The following is an 18,770-nucleotide window of genomic DNA, read 5'->3' on the forward strand; positions in this document are numbered from 1 at the left end:
CTCTGTTTTCACAATCTTGCCTGTGATCGTCACAAACAAGTATAACGTGGGCCATGGGCCATCAGCCAGCACAGGACACACTTGCATATGGCTCTGGACCTCCAAATCATGCGAGGGGGAAGCAACAATAAACAGAAGCACAGAAAGATGAGGTCTACATACACCTGAAGTTCCCTTACTACGTGTAGGATTTATAATCATCAACACTTTGGCCATCACAACACACCACTTTCTGTCTACATGTACTCACTCCAGGATTGGATGCACATTATTGCTCTGGAGTGTTTTCCTGATCGACAGTGGACCATTACTGTACATTGTGTGTCAGCATGGCTGCATGTAGTTCCCACTAGAGGTTCATGTGACAGGGTGACAACAAGGGAACAAATAAGGCAAGCCATAGATGATACAATTTTGTTTCCTGCAACTACACATCTGCCCAGTCAGGAGTCTTCCTTGCCAGCAGGACACAATGATTACTGCTGGGGGCTATTGCTGCCGGCCGTAATCACATGCAAAAAATCCAACAGGCTGGTTGTACTGAAGTCGATTGATCAACTTTAATACAACCAGCCTGCCCATAGATTCAGTCCTTACTGAACAGACCAAGATCTGATCTATCTATGGCTGTCTTAAATGACAAGAAGAGAGCTTGTCACCCCACCCACAACAGAAAGTGCCTTCATGATGGTATCATCAGATAATATTTAATGAAAATGTAAAAAGATTGAAAATGACTTGATTTGACTTTAGCTTGTTAAAGTTTATATGTGATTATAGTGACATGGTTTAGACCTACTCACTCACAGGCTTCTTAAATCTTTCAGGGAGTCTCAAGGCAATTTCCTTTTGCTGGAAATCCGTGCTCCTGCCACCAAGTCATGCCTCAAGCTGTGTTTTCTATATACATTGTAATTGCCTTAACAAGTGGAGATCTCATGCTGACGTTTCTGAGCATTCAAAAATCCAGAGAGCCAGTGTGTGATTTAAACTGCTGGCATCAATTATTGTGCTCTTTCCATCTTTGGGTGGACTGTTCCTTTAAGGATCATATTCAGTTTTCTTAACTCACACCCTCACAGAGAAATGCACTCAGGTTTTCTTGTTACATACACTGCACTCCCTCTAGCAAAGGGCAGTGGTGTAAATGTCCGTGTCTTTCAATCATATGTCTATTACATGACAGTAAATACCTGCACGTTCCCCTTCTGGCCTCTCTTGTCTGCCTTCTCTGTGCTGGTGAATTCTGCAGAAAGAAGATAGATGAGGTTATATTTAGAAAGCAGGCAGGTTACAGGACAAAGACATGACATGTTTGCAGAGATCGATGTGACACAAAAGAGAGGCACCTATGGTAATATTAGACCACCAGTCCTTTGACTACAAGTGTCAAGTAGAAGGGTAGGCAACTCTGGTGGAGATCTACCAGAACAGCATAGAAGAAATCACCAGTGTGCAACACTCTTTTTAGGAAGGTAACCTAGCTACGCACTCAAAAAAAAAAGGAGGGTTTGAAGAGTTTAGGGTTAGTAATAAGCAGCACAGAGTGCAGGGATCAGGAGTAAGTAACAGAGTGCAAGGGCTAGTAGTACGTAATGAGGAATACAATTCTATTTAACACAGAGCGCAAATGTCAGATATAACACATAGTGCAAACGTTAAGGGTAACACAAAATGCAGCAGTCAGTATTAGGTTACACAGAATGCAGGGACCAGTAGTAAGCATTGCAGAGTGTAGGGGTCAGGGGTAAGCAACACAGAGTGCAGGGATCAGTAGTACATAATGCAGTAGTATGATATGTAATGCAGAGTGCAAAGGTCAGGAGTAACTCAAAATGCAGGGGTCAGTAGTAAATAATGCAGAGTACAGTAGTATGTAATGAATAATACAGTAGTATATAACACAGAGTGCAAACGTCAGGAGTAACACAAAGTACAGGGGTCAGTAGTAAGTAATGCAGAGTACAGTAGTAGGTAATGAAGAATACAGTAGTATGTAACACAGAGTGCAAAGGTCAGGAGTAACAAAAAGTACAGGGGTCAGTAGTAAGTAATGCAGAATACAGTAGTAAGTAATGCAGAATACAGTATGTAACACAGAGTGCAAAGGTCAGGAGTAACACAAAGTACAGGGGTCAGTAGTAAGTAATGCAGAATACAGTAGTATGTAATGAAGAATACAGTAGTATGTAACACAGAGTGCAAAAGTCAGGAGTAACACAAAGTACAGGGGTTAGTAGTAAGTAATGCAGAATACAGTATGTAACACAGAGTGCAAAGGTCAGGAGTAACAAAAAGTACAGGGGTCAGTAGTAAGTAATGTAGAATACAGTAGTATGTAATGAAGAATACAGTAGTATGTAACACAGAGTGCAAAGGTCAGGAGTAACACAAAGTACAGGGGTCAGTAGTAAGTAACACAGAGTTCAGAAATCAGCAGTATGCAATACACAGATCAGGAGCAACACCAATCTCTATCCAGAAAGAAAAATACCCCCTTCCAGTACAAACATCTACCCCCTATACAAAAATTGCCTACAGCACAAATTTTCCCCTCTCTCTGTAAAATTCACCCAGACCACAGAGGTAGAATTGCCCAGTAGAGTGAGGGAAATCCCTCCAAGTCCTCCCTGAGCTGTTTTATATGACACATCAGAGCAGAGGAGGAGAATAGGACTTCCCCTGGCTCTGCATTACATATTACTACTCTGATCATAGGTCTGAGAGGCAGCAGGTGGGGTCAGGAGTTGATAGTTTGGTATGGCCATGATTGACGGGTGGATCACGATTGAAAAGCAGACACTGCTTCAGGTAATTTCTCTCTCCACCTCCACTAGCATAGTTCCAGGTGCTGGCCCTGTCCATCACAGGCTTCATAGTAGAAAAATGGAAGAATCTGGTTGGCCACACATCCAAAAGATATCACCTTTATTGTTGAAATATGAATAAACGCTGGACTTAGTGTGAAACGCGTTAGCTCAATCTGCTGTACTTCTACTCTGTATTTGGAGTTGCTTTTATGATATTTCAACAATAAAGGTGATATATTTTGGATGTGTGGCCAACCAGATTCTTCCTTTTTTCTACTGGATCACGATTAACCAATTGCCAAGCCCTAGTCTAGTGACGCTCTACCTTAAAGCTTATCTAAACCCAAAAATTATAATTGAATGTATTGCAGCTTACCAGTTGTTAGATGTGGTGGCTGCATTATTTTTCTTTTCAATGCTTTTTTTCCTTTATTTTCTTAGGGTGATCCTGCCAGTAAGTGTGTTATTTTTGTTTTTTTTAACAGACCAAGCTGATCAGAAAAAGTGGCAGTTATATTGTTCAGACAAACCATTTAAAGAGGAAATAAAATTATTGATTTAATGGTTTCCCAAAATAGTTACATTCAGGGCATCTGTCAAGCCATTGACTAGCTGGTATCATAACTGATCACATAATCAGCACCATAGGAACTACATATCGGACAGAGGCTAAGATTATTGCTTCCTTGGCAGTAAAAAATGGAAGGGTTTAGTTCCACTTTAACACCGACACGGATGCTTAAAATGGTTTTGGTAAAACCTTTATCTCAAAAGGAAAAAAAAATTGTTTCTGTAGCTGGAGTTTGACTTGAATTTTTTAGTCACCTATGTAATGCCCAATGTACTAGTTCCTTTAGCATTACCCTCTCCACTGATTGACAACGTTGCTTTCCAAGGGAGGCTACATTGCCCCTCCATAGATAAAGTGAAGACGTGAGTGTAGCCACCCAAGGCAAGTGTGTTACTGAACAGATCATCATGTACAGATAAAAAAGTCTTAAAAGGAAAAGTAATGCAGCCGCCACATCTAAAAACTAGCAAGCTGAAATATATTAAATTTTTAGTTTATGCTTTCAAGCGGAACTAAATGTAAAATATAAAAAATGTGAACGGGCAGGCTTGTTATTGCAGAAGAGACATAGAATTTAGGCAGGACTGCCTGTAAGTAGGGCATGATAGATGTGGGCTGTGGGCGGGGATGAGAATGTCCCAGGGACTGGTACAAAGATGTTGGCACATTCTGTATGCATTTGTTTTCTTTTTTCAGACATTTTACATTTTCTGCAAGTACAGAAAATACCTCCAGCACTGATATGACAAGAGTGGGAGTTGTTTGTAGTCTAAATCAGGAAAACAGTCTAATGTGACAACACTGCTCCTCCATATCTTTAGTACAGTGATTGAACGTTGTCACCCTAAGACAGGAAGTGTGTTCACCAGGCGAGGACAAAGTCTAAAAAAACCCAAATGCAGTCACCATATCTAAGGACCGAAAAGCTATGATAGATTACATTTTTGTTTTTGGATTTAGGTACACTTTACAGTTATTTAAAGCTTTCATTTTTTTTTTAATTATAAAGGCTCAAGGTTTTCTACCTTCATGCTCAGGTAGAAAACCTTCTGTCTGCTGCTCCCCTGTCAGCCCCCCTAATATTCACCTGAGCCACCTCTCTATCCAGCAATGTGCATGAGGGCCTTGGCTGTCCCAGGAGCCATTGGCTTCCACTACTGTCAATCACAGCCAGTGAGCCAATGAGGAGAGAGCGGGCGGGGGGGGTGCTGCTATATGTGTCTTATGAACGCATACAGCCGTGCTCGAGAGCCAGTGCCCCCATAACAAGCTGCTTGCTTTTGCGGACACTGGTCAAGGGGGAGGAACGAGAAACACCAGCAGAGGAGGATCAGAGGTGCAAAGCCACTGCAAAGAGCAGGTATGACATGTTTGATAATTTCTTTTAAAAAAGCTGAACCTTTGACACCATTTTAAAATAATAAACATGTTATACTTACCTGTTCTGTGCAATGGTTTTGCACAGAGTAGCCCCACACCTCTGGGACTGTCCGCTGGTGCTTCTGACTCCTCCCTTTCAGAGAGTGTCCCCCTTACAAAGCTGCTTTCTATGGGGGCACATGTGTGGATTCAATCCTGAGCCACCCTGTCTGTTGACACAGTGAGCCCCGGCCCTTCCTCCTGCTCTCTTGTCACAGAATTTGATTGACAGCAGCAGGAGCCAATGGCTCCTGCTGCTAACAATCTGCTCTGTGAGAAGGGAGAGAGCGGGCAGAGTGGCTCTTGTGCACAGTGATGGAGCGAGAATAGGGTTAGGTAAGTATGGAGGGGGGGGGGCTGGGGGAGATCCTGTAGCACAGAAGGTTTTTTACCATAATGCTAAGAATGCGTTAGGGTAAAAAGGCTTCAGAACCACTTTAAACTAGGATAATACAAAGGCTTTTTGGAAAATGTTAACAGAATTTCCTTTTTCTCATTTGCCATGTCTTCAATAGAAGCCAACAGCGTCAACAATGTCGGAAAGCTGACAAAATCTGACAAAGCAACACACCAGATCTCGGCAGCTGCTTTGTACATACCCCCCACGTCTGTGCAAACTGATCTCAGAATTTCACGTAGCTTAAATATTTATCAGGCTCCTGTGGTTATATAATATTCCACATTCGTGCGCTTACTGCGGTGCTGCAATGTAAACATTTGCTACATGCATTATTATGTTAATGAGCATATGTTCATCAGAATAGCCCTTCCCCCAGCTCGCCTCCCCGTCCTCAGAATGGAGTCATGGAAAAGAAAAAAAAACCCTTCCAGTGCAATTAAGATAAGAATAATACTTTTTGTTGTTTGTACACAGATCCTCTTTTAAAGCCTCCACATGCTCAGCTTCATGGTCTTGTCAGTTGAATGGCATCAGCAGCAGCAGCCTCGGATCAGCTGTCTGTGAGCCAGGACTCTGTTAATCATACACAGAACTTAACCTCAAAGCATAAGACCCGAGCTGTCCTCGGGTAAACCCAGCCCGTGATCTTTGTAATGTGCTGCAACCGTGTCCTTATGGCGGCTACCACTCAATAAAAGCATTGTGTGGTGGAGTAACGCATGAAATGCGCCCATTCGCCTACACTTTATCAGAAGAAGACTATTATAGTGTCCTACTTTCATAGGTACAGTACATGTGGGTGATCTAGACATGCGCTTGATGGAAAGATGATGATGGGGCAAAGGATCTCCAAATTAGGGTTATGGCACACCGGAAATTTTAATATTTTCCTAGTAATAGATTTCAAGCTGAAATCTGGGTACAAAAACTTTTATTTAAAGCATAACTCCAGTCAAAATTTTTATTTTCACATGCCCGCACTACATGGGTTACCTGATCTGTCCAGGGGCTCAGAAAAAAGTTATACTTACCTCATCCTCTGGAAACCTGCGCTCCCCCACGACCAGAGCCAGTTATGAGCGCAATGACGTCAGGAACAGCCCATTCACAAGACCGCTAGTGCGGGGAGGGGGGGGCAGGAGTGGCAGGGACTGGCCTTGCACTCAGAGGATTGGTGGAATAGGTAAATATTTCTCTGCTTTAAAAACCCCTAGATAAAACTGAGCATTTAACCCAGGACGCGGGGGGACAGCCCCACTGCATGGGACAATTACATTTTTGCCTGGAATTCTTCTTTAAGTATATTTCTCAATAGCCATAAATAACATGAATTCACTTTGTGTGCACCAAATGCCTTAGCAAATCAAGTTATTACCTTGTGAAAGTGGCAGTAATATAACGGTGACGTACATGGTCAGTACAGAAAGCAGAGCTGTGGGAGAGGCCCTGCAGTGCTGCACCGAAATGAAAATTCTGGTGCCGAAACCGAAAATTCAGGATACACTTGGCCGAAAACCAAAACCGAAATGGACAGTTTTTAAAAATTTGTATGTTTTTCAAACCCAATTTTTGTGGGAAAAAAAACACTTTAATGATTAAAAAAAAAACAACACAATATATATCCCAATTTTTTTTTAAATATGAAAGATGATGTTATGCCAAGTAGATAGATACCCTACATGTCATGCTTTAAAATTGCGCATGCTCGTGGAATGGCGTCAAACTACGGTACTTAAAAATCTCCATGAGTGACGCTTTAAAAATTTCTACAGGTTACCAGTGTAAAGTTACAGAGAAGGTCAAGTGCTAGAATTATTGCTCTTGCTTTGACGTTCGCAGCAATACCTCACATGTGTGGTTTGAACACCGTTTACATATGTGGGTGTACGCGGGGGGACGGGGGCACTTTAAACTATTTAAAAAAATTTATTTAGTTTTTTTTTTCACACTGTTGCTTTAAAAAAATGTAGTCACTTGTATTCCTATCACAAGGAATGCATGCATCCCTTGTGATAGAAATGATTAATGACAGGTCCTCTTTATGGAGAGATATGGGGTCAATAAGACCCCACATCTCTCCTCTACAATGTAAAGCATTGGATCAAAAAAAGCACTGATTTAGTGCTTTAAAAAAAAACCGGAAGTGACATCACTCTGGTCCTCCAAGGGCATAGAGAAGAGTGGAGGCCATCTTTCCTTCACTTATCTCAATGCCCAGCGCCAGGATCGTTCGGTGGTTTCTCAGGTAAGGCTGAGAACTACTGAGGGGTGGCGGCAACGGCGGGCGGGTGGCGGTGCAGGGTGGCAGTGGCAAGCGGGCGGGGTTATTTTCGGCATCTGTATTGGTGCTTATTTTCATATCGGCCAGAAGCCAATAGGGGTGTTTTCGGACGAAAAATTAAATTTCGGTGCACCCCTACAGAAAACTATTACAGGGGGTGTGGAGACAAGACCAGTCACCCTGCACAAGAAGAGAGAGCAGCAGTGACCGGTCTGTATTACAGGAAACTCCCGCACAGAAGCAAAGTTTCACACTGGATTACAGCACGGATCTGGAAGAAATATGCAAAAACACAAAACGATTCAAGGAAGAATAGACATGACTCTTGTATTTAGACAATATTTGTTAAACTCCAGCTAAACAAAATGTAAAAGGTACCCCTGCACACACTTTCCCTCAATCAACACCCCTAAAGCTGCTGTCAAAAATGCTTACCCTTAAGCATCAATAGATGTGTGAAAAGGACAGCACTATAATAAATGAATAAACAAGGGGGCTGATTTTCTTAAACTAGAGAGTACAAAATCTGGCGCAGCTCTGCATAGAGACCTATCAGCTTCCGCTTTCCTTTTTTTTTGTCAAAGCATAATTGAAGAAGCTGAAGTTAGAAGCTGATTGGCTACCATGCACAGCTGCACCAGATTTTGCACTCTCCAGTTTTAGTAAATCAACCCCAATATCAACTAAATTGCTGGATAAAGTGCTAATAATCATTTTGTTCAAATAAAATCATCCTACACACTCATTGGCAACAAACAACACAAATTCATTGGCAGGTAAAAGAGCTCCCATATATAGTATTTGTTTTGTGTATTTAACTCTTTCCTTGGAGTTCTGTTTGGTTTTTGCGTTTTAATGTGCAAGTAGGGTTAAGGCAGTGGTCTTCAAACTGCGGCCTGGGGGGCCAGATGTGGCCCTTTACTGGCCTTGATGTGACACTGTTCACCATCGATAGGGCACTATTCCTCCCAATGACACCATCAATGGGGCATTGTTTACTCCCAATGACACCGGGGTATTTTCTACTCCCACAGGCAAGAGTCTGACCCTCTAAAGTCTGAATAAACTGGCCCTTAGCTTAGAAAGTTTGGAGACCTCTGGGTTAAAGCAACCATACAGCATATGGGGCAAAAAAAAACCACAGGCCGTCTGTTTTATGAATTGTTAAAGCAGTTTGCCTTCCTCTGGATCAACTGTGGGTGTAGCGTAGGATTATAACTTTTTTTTTTTTATTGTTGAACTGGATGGACTTCTGTTTTTTTTTTTCAGCCAGGCGAACTATGTAACTATGTAAAAACAGATTTTGTTTAAGGGCCAGTTCACACGTCTTCCGAATGTGCGCATTGTTGTGCATAACTGCATGTTTCGTTTTTGACAGCCTATTAATTTCAATGGGCTGCCAAATGCACAGGAACATACAAAAGAAGGGTAAGCATGATTTTTCAAGTTGTGCTGCACAAAACCACATGGTACTACGGTGCAGGGACAGACTGACCATTTGGAAACTCGGGCACTGCCCAAGGGCCCAGGGTCAGTAGGGGGCCCCATGAGGTGCCCTTAGTACCTTTTTCATAGGCTTTTTTGAGTTTGGGCAAGGACACAGGGGCGCATGATCTCCTATTGCCCGGGGGCCCCATGAGTTGTCAGTCCGCCTCTGCTACGGTGCCATGCGGTTTGGTGGGCCTAAACGTGCAACGCTTACTAGATGTGTTTGGGGTGCCAGTAACAATTAATTGCACCTGTGCAGTAGCAAACATGCATGGAAATGTACCTTTCCTGCTCTGTGGTCTGCATAGTCTCCCAACTGTCCCTGATTTCGAGGGACTGTCCCTGATTTGGTACAAAGTCCCTCTGTCCCTTCTTCCCCATCATTTGTCCCTCATTTTGGTCCAATCTATATAGTTGTATATAAAATTCACTATTTATCTATCAAAAAGTGTTTTACAGTGCTAAACCTTTCATCTTTCATCAATATCTAAATTTCTGAATGTGTAAATTTTAAAAGCCAGTATAAAGGAATAGTAGTGGTTAAAAAAAAAGCATTTGTGGGTTTAACCAATATTTTTTTTTTTAATAGTTCTTCTTTGAAGGGGCGTGGCAGGGGGTGTGTCCTATGCTTACATACCTTTGCTAATAGGTGTCCTTAATTTCCCATCTCAGAAAGTTGGAAGGTACGGTGGTCTGGTGTGAATGGGCCCTAAGGGTTCCTTCACACCAGCGAGCCACACTATTCTCATTGCAGCTAGTGTGGGAGATCCCGGTGCATTGCTTACTTTTTTCTCATTACTTTATTGAAATGTCACAAGTTCAATTCACTACAGCGGTGTTGCGCAGTGGTGGTTCACATTGCACCTGCATGCAGTACTTTTATATTCAGCAAGCATACAGTAACTTAGCGGTATGAACTGACACCATGGAAACATAGAATTCTGCCTGGTCTATGCATTGGAGGTACACTGGAACTAGTCAGCCAACCCCAACACTGATGTGAACGATCCTGAAAGTAGATCTAAATCCTAACTGGATGCCATTTCAATTTCTAAAGCACCGTGTGTCATAAACACTTGTTTTTTTCCCTATAAAATACCTTTCTCACTTTTTTCATCCTTCTTTGCATCTATCTCAGTGGTGCTGATCTACTCCAGCTATTTCAGCCACGTCCTGTCTACATGCTTTGGATCACCTTCCTGATAGTGATAATAATGGTGGCCCATGGCCCCACAATGCGCTTGCCCGTAGCCCCCGACCAGAGAAGCATGTGACAGGCTGACAACACAGGAGCACAACTGAGATACAGTTGTCACAGCCTATCAGGAATTGCCTGAACAAGGACCTTCATGGCAGGATCACCAGTTTTTTTGTTTTTTTTATTGAAAGCTGCAGATTTAAAATATTTAATAGCAACTCATGAAATGACATTACTATGTTAAAGCTTTTAAGAGGAAGAGGTTTAGGTCTACTTTAAATCAGAGTCGCATAAATGACAAGGATCGCTTATTCAAGGTGTCCCCCTCCCTAAGATGACAGATAAAAGTGCAATTAAAAAAATAGAATGATAGGGGGTAAAGTTACATAGTTTAGGATAGTATAGTATAGTATAGTATAGTATAGTATAGAACCTTTTCCTGACTTCCTCCCACAGTGCTCAGTCGAAGGTGACTTATAGTGGTTGTAAAACTCATACATGAAATATGTACAAAGCATATCCCTCTATAGTGTGTACTTATCTCAGTTAAGAGTGCTAAGGGGTTCATTTATTAAAAGTGGAGAGTGCAAAATCTGGTGCAGCTCTGCTTAGAAACCAATCAGCTTCCAGGTTTTCTGTCAATGCTTAATTGAACAAGCTGAGGTTAGAAGATGATTGGCTACCATGCACAGCTGCACCAGATTAAGCACTCTCCATGTTTTAGTAAATCAACCCCTAAGTGTTGTTTCTGTCTGCTGCCTCATTCCACTGCTATCAGCATGAATCACTTCTGACAACTTTTCCTGAAAGATGGTGACAGGGGAGGAACCTCCAGCTTATTGAGAGCCTTAGCTCTGTTCCTGTGAGCTGTGTGAAGGGAGTTGTTTCCCTTCCCTCCAATCAGCTCTCATCACTGAGCTCTGCAGTGTGTAATTTCAGCTCTCTGCCCCCTGATTCTGAAAGCTCAGACAAGCTTTATAAATTCAGCACTTTGAGCAGATGTAGAGAAGAGAATAGCAGATAAACAGGTACAACTTATGTGGGAGGATGTGTTTCATCTCTGTGTATCACCTGAGACCAGTCACTTCACTGGGTATATGGAAGGGCATACAACCACTTTAATCCTCCTTCCGCCCAAGTCTTGGAGAATGTTGAGTAGCCCAAATCACACAGGACGATCATCTTGCACTGAGCCACAATGTCTTCATACAAGATCTAAGCTACTCAGCATTCCCTGGGATCTCGATGGTAGGAGGGTGGTGTCACCCCGACACTATGGAAGTCGGGGAAAAGTAAGCATATTATCTATTTCTTCCCCCACGGGTTCTTTTTTGCACTTTATGCAGTGTCTAAAGAAGTGGGCCGCAACGATTAAGTGGATATTGCCTGAAGTGCAAGCTCTGCTTTAAACTGGTTACACCCAGAGATGTAGATCTTTGAAATGTCACTTGGGGACAGCTTCTAAGACTGCTAGTTTCTGTCTCACTTCACCTTCGGTTATGAAAAGTACACAGTGTGGTTACATTTCATGCAGTAGTTAACCACAGATTTCAGTGTTGTAAATTCTGGTTATTAGTCAAGACTGTAGATCCTGCTACAGAATAGCATTGTTATAGGGGACACATAGATGGGTTGAGATAAGGTGACATGATCATTTGGTATATAGGTTAGAAAAGCTATTCAGAGCTGCCCAGCATAGCTATCATCATAAAATGATACATTCCTGAAATCGGGAGATTTTGCTTTATTCTGTACCCTCCAGCAAAAAAAAATCCTAGGTAGTGTTCTTTGTCTACTAAGGGGCTGGGAAGCTGTGTTTGCACAATTATCTGTACTGTGAAGGAGATCCTCATTATTAATTGTTCCTAGATTTAAGCACTGTCCTAACAAATGGTTAAGGCCTCACGTACACTGCTGCTTCTAAACTTGAGATTAGGAGTTTTGGAGTTTTTTTGCCAAAGCCCCTGAACTGAACTCAATAAAAGCCTACGTGTCCATGTACACATAAGCTTTCACCAGAGTTTAGGAGCAGCAGAGTTCAAAGGCAGTTAAACATTCCTCTTCTGAATAATCGCGTTCAGGAGAGGAACGTTTTGGCCAAAAACGCTAAACGCTGCAAAAACACATTGTTTATCCATGTCAATGGAAAATGCTGTGGCCAATCAAATGAATAAATATCTAAGCGCTAAATGCGGGTAAACATGGATAAACGCTGTACACGCTTTTTTTCCGCATCTAGTGTTTTTCTGCTGCCAGGAGAGATTAACGACTAAGTGAGTTCATGTGTATATGAGGCCAACAGGTATAGAGGCTAGGTTTCTTACATTTTATGTTAATGAGGACAAATTTGGGACAGGCTCACTCTAACATTGTTCAAAAATCATTCAGCCATGACAACTGAGACCCCTGAGAAACAAAGGATAAGAAATATTTTTTTAAAATAGTTTTTAGGCATGATGTGTGAATGAGAAAACATAACGAGCATATAGTGGGGTTTTCTAAAATCTGACTGCAAAAGTGGAAATATGCTTTAAGGTTGTTTATGGTGATTTTTTTTTTTTACCTATTTACCACTCTAATAAAATCTAAAAAAAACTTTTGGGTAGAACAGGCTATAAATGTAGCCAATTTAAGTAATTAAAGGTTAAAAAATTATTTGAAAGTGTTTTTAAACCCAGGACCCTGCATTCACTATATCTGGTCTCACACAGTACACATAACATGGAAGTGCAATTATTTTAGTAAATATAAACTGCTAAATACCTTTTCTCATCAGCAGTATATAGCAGTCTTGTACTTCTATCAGTGCCCGGCCAAGCACTGGTTAAAGCTTGTAGGAGGAGTTTCATTGTCCTCTGACTGTCCTATGAGGCTGCATGACCGCTGACTCTCTGTCTGGACAGTGCTGATTGGCCCTGTGCTGATCACATGCACCCTCCCAAATAAAAACTCTCCAGCAATATACGCCAAACGCAGCATGTGTAGAGTGACTCCTAGGGATGTGTACTATCAGAAGATGGATTGGGGACAGTAGAAGAAAGGGAGGATCAGAGAAGACAGGCTCAAACAGCATTTTTAAACAATGTATGATTTACCCCTTAGGTTCCACAGTGAGTATAACAAGCATGCTTTACTGCATATACAGACTGATTTTACTGTTGTGGGCTTAATAACATTTTAAGTTGCTCATAATATCCATCAGTAAATATTCCAGCTTTACTATAAATATTATTAGAAATATAATCATTTCTCAAATCACTAGTCAAATCTTCTTTTGAACCATTTGTGACAGATGTCATGAAGCTTTGATACCCAGATCAAGTACAGCAGCATCAGTATGCATCAGTTAAGGCAGACTTTGCATTGAAGTTAAAGGAAGGTCTGCTTATTATTATTATACAGGATTTATATAGTGCCAACAGTTTGCTCAGCGTTTTACAATATAAAGGGAGACGATACAGCAACAATACAGTTCAATACAAGAGAGTTAGGAGGGCCCTGCTCCTTGGAGCTTACAATCTAAGAGATCTGGAAGTCCCCCTACCCCCTGATTAAAAAATGCTAAAACTGAAAAAAAAACACTATATAAAATGTTGCCCTTTATACCCAGCCTTCCTGTAGGCACCAGGCACATCAGTGGGTTTTACTGTAGGGTCCCAGGAAAGCCGAGAATCCCATATACTTCAATGGGTTTCACTGAACGTAATTTAACCTGGAGGTGGGGGGTGGCTACCAGGTAAGCACTTTAACTTGACTATACTTCTAAAGCTAATTTGTCAGTTTGACAGCAAAGTCTGAGAACCAGGAATGCACGTAGGTGCACGCCTAGTTCTCTGCTGCAAATTAACACTTAACAAGACTTTGTGTGCGAAGTCTTAACAAAGCATACTGTACTCATGAAATGATCAAAGCTGAACTCCGGGCATAAAAATGTGAATTTAAATATACTCTCTGCTAGCCACAAAGGATATAAATCCACTTTTTTTGTACCCCAATTGCCTTTGCAAACCCAGATATTAGCTTGTAAACGTAGCAGTGACATCATCACTGTGCCTGTGCAGGAAGCAGAAGTGTGGGAGAAGCCCAACAAGCTCCTTTACAGGCTTCCTGTAAAAATTACAGGAGGGATTGGATACAAAACAGGTCAAATTGTACAATTTCCTTAGATTGTAAGCTCCACAAGCAGGGCCCTTATATTCCTTCTGTACTGAAATGTATTGTAATTGTACTGTCTCCCTTTATATCGTAAAACGCTGCGCAAACTGTTGGCGCTATATAAATCCTGTATAATAATAATAATACAATGAGACAGTGCAGAAGTGACCGGTCTTTATTACAGGAATCTCCTACACAGATGCAAAGTTACACACTGGATTATTGCACAGATCTGGAAAAAATACCCAAAGCACACCAAGATTCAAGAAAGAAAACACATGACTCCCATCTGTCCTTTCAGCCCCAAATCCAATCGCTGTCCAAATCTTGTAGACTTCACCTCCGCAACATCTCCAAGATACACCCGTTCCTAACCTCGGAAACCACTAAGCAACTTATTCACTCCCTTATTATATCACGCCTTGGCTATTGTAACTCCCTCCTCATTGGCCTACCTCATCGCAGGCTATCCCCTCTTCAGTCTATCATGAATGCTGCCGCCAAACTCATCCACCTTACTAACCGTTCCGTGTCTGCCATCCCTCTCTGCCAATCTCTCCACTGGCTTCCCATTGCCCAATGGATAAAATTCAAAACATTAACAATAACATATAAAGCCATTTATAACTCTACCCCAAATTACATCACCAATCTTGTTTCCAAATACCACCCAAACCGTACTCTCCGCTCCTCCCACAACCTCCTGCTCTCTAGCTCCCTTGTCTCCTCCTCTCATGCTTGTCTCCAGGACTTCTCCAGAGCCTCCCCCATCCTCTGGAACTCTCTACCCCAATCTATCAGACTAAAGCCTACTCTGCCCAGTTTTAGGGAAGCCTATCCCACCTTCAGCTAATGCCAGAATCTTCTATTCCTCCTATCAGTTCATCTTTTGTACCACGAACCCTCCCTCTTAGAGTGTAAGCTCCAAGGAGCAGGGCCCTCCTAACCCTCATGTATTGAACTGTATCATTGCTGTATTATCTCTCTTTATATTGTAAAGCGCTGATCAAACTGTTGGCGCTATATAAATCCTGAATAATAATAATAATACTGACTCTTGTCTCTTGGATTTGCTTATCCCAGAGTTCAGCTTTTAGGCTTTCTCTCTCCAGGGAATGCATGAATACTCATAATGTGTTGCTTTAAAGAGATCTCATGCTTAAGTATATTTAAAGCCTAATCTTTTTTAGTTTTGGATAGAGAAGGAACAGTCTAAAATCCTGGTCAGGATTTTTTGGCCATCTATGTCCTATTGGGGAGATTTCCCTTCACTTCCTGTCTTGTACGCACAGCAGGAAGTGAGAGAAAATCTCTCCAAAGCAAATGAAAATTTCCTCTGTTCTGGTGACTGTTACATTTAGAAACTTTCCTTAACTGCTTGCCAACCCACCACAGTACATATACTGTGGTGGCGCAGCAGCTACAAGCACTGTGACATTGCTGCCTGTTTCTGGGGTGGGGGCGCATGCGTGTGCCCACATACTCCCCTATTATTTGACACAGAGGGAATTTTGTCAACAGATCCCGGCCAATAATTCATGGCGGGGACTTGCTGATCGGCTGTGTCAAATCACAGCCTAGAGCTCTGTGTTGGTGGACAACACAGGGCTCTATACAAAGGAAACAATAGCTTTGTTTCTTTTCTTTTCTTCCCCAGCCAGTGTCATTAGTACAGTAAGAATGTATATTATTAGCACTGATCACTATATTAGTGTCACTGAAAATGCCAGTGGCAGTTAGTCAGTTCCCATCCAGTGTCATTTAGTGTCAGATTGACCACCGCACTATCACAGTCCCATTATAAGACGCTGATCGCCTCCATTACTAGTATTAAAATAAATAAATGAATAATAAAAATTCCAGTGTATATACTATAATTTGTAGACTTTATAACTTCCAAGCAAAATATACACTTATGGTATTTTTTTGTAACCAAAAATATGTAGCAGAATACATTGTGGCCTAAAGTTATAAAAAAAATTAGATTTTTTAACATTTTTTTTATTGAATATGTTTTATAGCAGAAAATAAAATATACAATTTTTCCCAAACTTTATGGTCTTTTTTCATTTATATATTAAAATATAATTTTTTTTTAGAAAGGTTTTGGCTTTCAATACAATTTAATCAGTAAATAGGTTGATGCAATTTAGGATATTTTCTAAAACACATTAACTATATTTAGGGTTAGCTTTATAAAAATAGATACACTCTCAGATAAGAGCCAAGGCTGTGGCTCCACTTCTGAACATCATTCCTACATCCCTCTGCTCTATTTCAGTCCAATAATTCACAGTTAGTTTGTTCCATGGCGCTTGTCCTGCCCCCTCCCACCACATGCATATACTATTTGTTAGTGGGGCTGTCCATCACAGTGATAGACTGGGGCTGAAGGGCCAGAGTTGGATCCAAGGTGGGCAATCAGAAAGCTGGCTGCTTCTTGGATCGCAAGTTTTGGGTACAGTGGCACTGCGCAAGGGCTCAGATGTAGCGCCTGGTACCTGATACCTATAGTAAATAAAGTACCTGATACTTATAGTAAAAAGATATATGGGCAGCACAGTGGCTAAATGGTTAGCACTTCCGCCTGGCAGTACCAGGGTCGTTGGTTTGAATCCCGACCACGGCAGCTTGTCTGGAGTTTGCATGTTCTCCCTGTGCCTGCGTGGGTTTCCTCCGGGTACTCCAGTTTCCTCCCACACTCCAAATATATGTGGGTAGGTGAATTGGCTTCTGTCTAAATTGGCCCTAGTTTGTGTATGTATGAATGTAAGTTAGGGACCTTAGATTGTATGCCCCTTGAGGGTTAGAAACTGATGTGAATGTAACATATATGTGTGTAAATTGACAGCACTATATAAGCACCTGAAATAAATAATACCCCTATTTACTAAAAATAAATAAAGAAAAAGACTATACTTCCCCTTTAATGTGTCACACATGAGAATTTAGGTATAGTTGGGGTTAATTAGGAATAATTAGATTAGGGCTGTAATGCAGTTTACACTTGCTTGACAGTGCATATAATCTGTGTCAGATTACATGTGTGAATGGAGCCCTAGTATGCACTGACTGTTCACCCTGCACTGAAGTGAATTCAGCTATATGGAACATAGACAGAAAATGCCAAGGTACTTAAAGTATATATAAAATCAAAACTTTTTAGGGTAGAGTTGAGAAGAGTTGGAACCTCTGTCAGGTTTTTATCGCTAGGTGTGATAGAGAAAGCTCCAGAAGCAGAATGTATACAGATTTGATTTTATGCAGAATCATTTATTGTAAAAAAGCAAAAACATATCAGAGGTTGAAAGGGTCCTCCATCACCAAGGCTCAGTACTCTTAAAGTGTTACTAAACCCAGGACTCTGCATTCACTATATCTGGTCTCCCACAGTACACAGAACATGGAAATGCAATTATTTTAGTGAATATAAACTGCTAAATACCTTTTCTCATCAGCATTTTGAGCAGTCTTCTGACTTCTATCAGTGTCCAGCAGAGTACTGGTTACAGATTGTAGGAGGAGGTTTCTCCAGGAGGGTGCTGAACCACTAACTCTCTGTCTGAACAGTGCTGATTGGCCCTGTGCTGATCACATGCACTCTCCAAAGAAAAAAAAAACCTCTCTAGGATTACATACCAAACTGAACATGTGCAGAGTGACTCCAAATGATATGTCTTGTCAAGAGATAAGAGGGGGACACTGGAAAAAGGGGAGGATCAGAGAAGTCAGGATCAAAAATCCTTTTTACACAATGCAGAGGATGAACCCCTTAGGTTCCACAGTGAGTATAACAAGCATGCTTTACTGTATATATAGATTGAGTTTACTGTTGTGGGTTTAGTAACTATTTAAATGAAGTGTGAGCTGGACTGATAAATGGGGGGGATCCTGAGGGGTCATTAGCATGATCGCTCCAGATACTGGTTCTGCTGCTTAAATGCCGTCTGGGGCGATCATGTGAATAATTATGCAAATATTTTGATAGGTGGATGTCACTCTGGAAGGGTGGAAGTTCCTGCATGGAGACCCCACTAGGTAATGCCCACATGTGATGCTGAGCCTCTGTGATTGAGATGAGCCAGGGACAGTCAGGCTTGGGAGGAAAGTGCTAGAAGATGCTGGATGTCCTCCAGTCAGGAAATGAGGTGGTTTCTGTCAGACTTGATACACTTTCTCATGCACATTATGAGAAGCTTACAGTGTGCAGTGAAATCAGAGTAAGCATTTTCAACACAGGAGAAAATCCTGTACAACTCTGCAAAGCTGAAGGGGAGGCTGGTGTTAGTCTTACATCTGGACTTTATACTTTCTGCTTCTGACACTTCCCTCCTTACACATCTAGCAATAAAAACCTGACAGAGCTTCTCACCATCCTATTCTTTTCATAACTAGAACAAACGGTTTTGGCAGGACTGACCTCAAATGCCCATAGCAGCCATACATGG

At 41.6% G+C, this 18,770-nt stretch overlaps 1 long non-coding RNA gene across 1 annotated transcript in view; it reads right to left on the reverse strand.

Moving 5' to 3' along the window:
* LOC149459762 (uncharacterized) overlaps positions 1 to 18,770 on the reverse strand; it is a 127,958-nt gene that overhangs the window by 69,002 nt on the left and 40,186 nt on the right. The window contains exon 3 of the long non-coding RNA XR_016313226.1: positions 1,194 to 1,246. This is a non-coding gene — a long non-coding RNA (uncharacterized LOC149459762). The remainder of the gene's footprint in view (positions 1 to 1,193; positions 1,247 to 18,770) is intronic.

Source organism: Staurois parvus, unplaced genomic scaffold (assembly GCF_062004578.1).
Source record: "Staurois parvus isolate SC_StPar_1 unplaced genomic scaffold, SC_StPar_1.0 ptg000249l, whole genome shotgun sequence".
NCBI lineage: Eukaryota > Metazoa > Chordata > Amphibia > Anura > Ranidae > Staurois > Staurois parvus.